The sequence below is a fragment of the Triticum urartu genome, chromosome 7A (genome assembly GCF_056163025.1).
Source record: "Triticum urartu cultivar PI428250 chromosome 7A, HENAU_Tu73, whole genome shotgun sequence".
Lineage (NCBI taxonomy): Eukaryota > Viridiplantae > Streptophyta > Magnoliopsida > Poales > Poaceae > Triticum > Triticum urartu.
The window spans coordinates 754,500,199-754,506,198 of NC_141879.1; positions in this window are offsets into that span (position 1 = coordinate 754,500,199).

Genomic DNA, 6,000 nt, shown 5'->3' on the forward strand with positions numbered 1-6,000 from the left:
TTCCTCCGGTATTCGTGAGTTGCATAATCTCATAGACATAGGAACATGTATAAGTCATAAAGAAAGCAATAGCAATATACTAAACGATCAAGTGCTAAGCTAACGGAATGGGTCAAGCCAATCCCGTTAATCAAATGACAACTCATGTCTATGGCTTGGAAACTTAACCATCTTTGATTCAATGAGCTAGTCAAGTAGAGGCATACTAGTGACACTTTGTTTGTCTATGTATTCACACATGTACTAAGTTTCCGGTTAATACAATTCCAACATGAATAATAAACATTTATCATGATATAAGGAAATATAAATAACAACTTTAGCAAGGAGATAGCGAGGATTGACGCGCAGGCTGATGCACGAGCCTTCTCGGAGCAGGAATGGGCCCATCGTTATGTTCTAGAGGGGCACATCAAGGCATTACTACACGCGGAGGAGGAATATTGGCGCCGTCGTGGTGGTCTGAAGTGGACACTTAAAGGCGACGCCAATACCAAGTACTTCCGCGCCTATGCAAATGGCCGGCGTAGGAAATGCACAATCCTCAGGTTGCAATCGGAACAAGGACTGCTGTTGGGACATGAGGACATCACATGCCACATTTATGAGTTTTACATCAACTTGATGGGGTCTTGCGAGGCCCAGGGGGCTGGCCTTCGCGCGGACGTGTGGGAAGCCTCACAACAAGTCCTGGAGTGTGAGAATGTCGATCTAGGGCTCGCTTTCCTCCTAGAAGAAATTGACGTCGCCCTGATGGGTATGAAACTGGACACGGCTCCGGGCCCGGACGGGTGGCCGGTGGCTATGTTCAAGAATTTTTGGCCACTTCTTAGAGGCCCAATCTTTGCGATCTGCAATGGGTTTATGCGAGGGACGGTAGATATAGCCCAACTTAATTTTGGAGTCTTATCGCTTATTCCGAAGGTCCAAGGGGCCAAGAACATTAGACAGTTCCGCCCTATTGCGCTCATCAACGTTCCTTTTAAGATTTGTGCTAAAGTGTGTGCCACACGTCTAGGACCGATTGCTCGTCACTCGACCCACCGCAACCAATCCGCGCTCATTCGCGGCCGCAACATTCTAGAAGGCCCGGCTGCCTTCCAGGAGATTGTTCACGAACTCAAACGCACGAAGGAACCTGCGGCCATTCTGCTGAAGCTAGACTTCGAGAAGGCTTACGACCGGGTAAATTGGGATTTCCTACGTCGGGTGCTTATTAGCCGTGGTTTCTCTGCTGTTTGGGTGCACCGCGTAATGCAGTTGGTCTCGGGAGACCAAACTGCAGTCTCGGTGAACGGAGAAGTAGGGCACTTCTTTCGGAACAAACGAGGACTCAGGCAGGGTGACCCGATGTCCCCTCTTTTTGTTCAACTTTGTTGTCGATGCGCTGTCCGCTATGCTTCGGAAGGTGGCCGCGGCTAGCCATATCCAAGGGTTGGTAGGCCATCTCATACCAGGGGGAGTAACTCATTTGCAGTACGCGGATGATACGCTACTGCTGTTTCGCCCGGATCATCATAGCATAGCTACGGTCAAGGCATTTCTTCTTTGTTTTGAGCTCATGTTGGGCCTCAAAATAAACTTCCATAAATGTGAGGTCCTCTTGATGGGGGTAGTGCCGGAGGAGGGAAGGCGCATAGCTGATTTGCTCAACTGCAAAGTGCGCAAATTTCCGTTTACGTACCTCGGCCTACCGGTGGACACCAAACATCTCACGACAGAGGATTGGGAACCTCTATGTGCCAAGGTGAGGGTAGGGTATGTCCTTGGAGGGGTAAATTCCTTTTGAAAGAGGCAAGGCTCGTCCTCATGAACTCGAGCCTCTCCTCACTGCCATGTTTGCTATGGGCCTGTTTCTGCTCGCGGAAGGGGTTCATGCAAAGTTGGACACACCCTATGCCAAGTTCTTTTGGGAAGGAACTGGTCCGAACTGTAAATATCATATGGTTAAATGGGCATGGGTGTGTCGACCCAAGGCCTTGGGGGGCCTTGGGATCACTAACTCAAGGATTCTAAATATCGCGTTGATGTGTAAATGGATCTGGAAAATTGCCTGATACGTCTCCGTCGTATCTACTTTTCCAAACACTTTTTCCCTTGTTTTGGACTCTAATTTGCATGATTTGAATGGAACTAACCCGGACTGACGCTGTTTTCAGCAGAATTGCCATGATGTTGTTTTATGAGCAGAAAACAAAAGTTCTCGGAATGACCTGAAACTCCATGGAACGTCAAGTTAAAAATAATAAAAAATCCTTGCCAAAGATGAAGACCTCGTGGGCCCCCTGGAGCTCCTCCGACGCCAACTCCAACTCTATATATTTGCTTTCGGGGAGAAAAAAATAGAGGAGAAGAAATCATTACGTTTTACGATACGGAGCCGCCGCCAAGCCCTAAAACCTCTCGGGAGGGCTGATCTGGAGTCCGTTCGGGGCTCCAGAGAGGGGGATTCGTCCCGTCGTCATCATCAACCATCCTCCATCACCAATTTCATGATGCTCACCGCCGTGCGTGAGTAATTCCATCATAGGCTTGCTGGACGGTGATGGGTTGGATGAGATCTATCATGTAATCGAGTTAGTTTTGTTAGGGTTTGATCCCTAGTATCCACTATGTTCTGGGATTGATGTTGCTATGACTTTGCTATGCTTAATGCTTGTCACTAGGGCCCGAGTGCCATGATTTCAGATCTGAACCTATTATGTTTTCATGAATATATGTGAGTTCTTGATCCTATCTTGCAAGTCTATAGTCACCTACTATGTGTTATGATCCAGCAACCCCGAAGTGACAATAATCGGGACCACTCCCGGTGATGACCATAGTTTGAGGAGTTCATGTATTCACTATGTGCTAATGCTTTGTTCCGGTTCTCTATTAAAAGGAGGCCTTAATATCCCTTAGTTTCCATTAGGACCCCGCTGCCACGGGAGGGTAGGACAAAAGATGTCATGCAAGTTCTTTTCCATAAGCACGTATGACTATCTTCGGAATACATGCCTACATTACATTGATGAATTAGAGCTAGTTCTATGTCACCCTATGTTATGACTGTTACATGATGAACCACATCCGGCATAATTATCCATCACCGATCCAATGCCTACGAGTTTTCCATCTACTGGTTTACGCTTATTTACTTTCCAGTTGCTATTGTTACAATCATTACAAAACACCAAAAATATTACTTTTGCTTTTGTTACCTTTTGTTACCGCTACCACTACTAAATACCTTGCTGCAGATATTAAGTTATCCAGGTGTGGTTGAATTGACAACTCAGCTGCTAATACTTGAGAATATTCTTTGGCTCCCCTTGTGTCGAATCAATAAATTTGGGTTGAATACTCTACCCTCGAAAGCTGTTGCGATCCCGTACACTTGTGGGTTATCAAGACCAATTTCTGGCGCCGTTGCCGGGGAGCATAGCTCTATTCTTTGAGTCACTTGGGATTTATATCTGCTGGACACTATGAAGAACTTGAAAGACGAAAAAACAAAAATTTATCCCTCAACTACGAGGGGAGGTAAGGAACTGCCATCTAGCTCTGCACTTGATTCACCTTTTGTTATGAGTAAGCTTGCGACACCTAAACCTGCTTCTGCTATTCGTTCCGATATGTCGCATGTTATTGATGATGCCACTTCTGCTATGCATGATACTTATGATGAAACTACTTCTATGCCTGATAATACTGTGCCCCTTAGTGAATTTCTTGATGAACAAATTGCTAGGGCTAGAGAGAAAGAAATTCTTGAATCTGATTATATTGATGAAAGTGATGATGAAGAAAGGCCTGTTATTCCTGAGGGTTATGTTTTTGATATGGAATCTTCTGCCGCTATTTTAGCTTGCAGAGATAGTCGTGAACTTAAGAGGCTATTAATTAAATGGAACAAGGAATCACTTAGAGATAAAATGAGGCCTGACCCTACTTTTGCTACTTCTCCTATTTGTGTTCCCGATAAGGATTATGAATTCTCTGTTGATCCTGATATAATTACTTTGCTTGAATCTGATCCTTTTCATGGTTATGAATCTAAAACTGTTGTGGCACATCTTACTAAGTTAAATGATATAGCCACCCTGTTCACTAATGATGAGAGATCTCGCTACATTTATATACTTAAAATATTTCCGTTCTCATTAAAGGGTGATGCTAAGATATGGTTTAATTCTCTTGATCCTGGTTGTGTGCGTAGTCCCTAGGATATGATTTATTACTTCTCTGCTAAATATTTCCCTGCTCATAAGAAACAAGCTGCTTTAAAGGAAATATACACTTTGTGCAAATTGAGGAAGAGAGTCTCCCACAAGCTTGGGGGAGGCTTCTCAAGTTACTTAATGCTTTGCCTGATCATCCTCTTCAGAAAAATGAAATACTTGATATCTTTTATAATGGACTAACCGATGCTTCCAGAGATTACCTGGATAGTTGTGCTGGTTCTCTTTTCAGGGAAAGAACACCGGATGAAGCTGAAATTTTATTGAATAATATGTTGGCAAATGAAAATAATTGGGCACTCCTAAGCCAGCTCCCGCTCCAATTACTGAGCCTATTCCTAAATCAACTCCGAAGAACAGAGGTGTTCTATTTCTCAGTCCCAAAGATATGCAAGAGGCAAAGAAATCTATGAAAGAAAAAGGTATTAAAGATGAGGATGTTAAGAATTTACCTCCTATTGAAGAAATACATGGTCTTAATTTACCGCCTGTTGAAGAAACATATGATCTTGATCCATTACCTATTGAAGAACCTCCTGATCCCGATAACCCGACACAGGTAGTATAGGTAAATTCTCTCTATAGATATGATAAAGCTGAAATCCCTCCTACTAAAATTGCTAGTCAGTGCTTGGATGAGTTTGATAACTTTATGTTTAAGCAAGAACACTTCAATGCTTATTTTGGTAGACAATTGAAATACGATTCCTATATGATTAAACACTTGGGTGATTATATGGCTAATATTAAAGGTGTCGTGGTTTTGTCACGGCAGATGTCCTCTTGAAAGGACTTAGTCATGGAGCCATCGTTATGTGTTAACTTGAAGGGGTTAAAGCGGACAAGGGACGCAAGAGGCTTTATACTAGTTCGGCCCCTTCGATGAAGGTAAAAGCCTACGTCTAGTTGTGATGGAATTGATGGGGTTTCGATGACCAGGGAGCGAATATGCTTCGCCTAAGTCTCGAGTTGTTGTCTGTTGTCCTGAACCGCCGCCGGGTCGTCCCCTTATATACATGGGTGACACTCGTCGGTTTGCAGAGTCCCGAGATCGGCTCATAAACATGTCCGGTTCGGTCTCCGCTCTTTCTATATTATCATACAAGTTACATACCAATGCCGGTTCACGGTTACAGGCCTTGAACCGGTTCTGGGCCTTGGGCCCCTATCTATCATTCCTATCTGCCTTCACGGGCTTCAAGCATACTCAAGTACTGATGAAGTTAACCCGGCCTGTCCTGGCCGGTTTACGCCCAGTAGTAATATCCCCAACATTAGGCCCCAGATTGATTTGAACAGGTTCATGTCAATCCTTAGCAGAAACTTCATCTTCAATATCTTCATAATTTGGTAAACCGCCGTGACATCATCTTCTTGGATCTTGGTAAACCGTCGTGACGTCATATATTATAAAGAAACTGTATATGACATATCCTCATTAATGGGTCTCCAACAATCGAGGCGACAGCTGCGCCTCACTTCCAAATTCGTGGGCCCTTGATTTTCGCGCCTGACACTTATCTCCTGCCTTTATAAACAGGACCGAAGGGTCATTTCCTTTTTTCCCCTCGTGCCTCTTCGCGTCGTCCTCCTTGCGCCTCTCAGCTTCTGGAGCTTCGCCGCCACCGTCGACCATCGACTGTCATCTCTGCTCCAACCTTGGCCATTGCATCACCCTGAACACACCAAAACACTGCGGCACTCTTCCGCTTCTTCCTCATCTCCGGTAAGTTCTCTGCCCTTTCCGCCATAGATCCATTCTAGGGTTCTCAAGTTC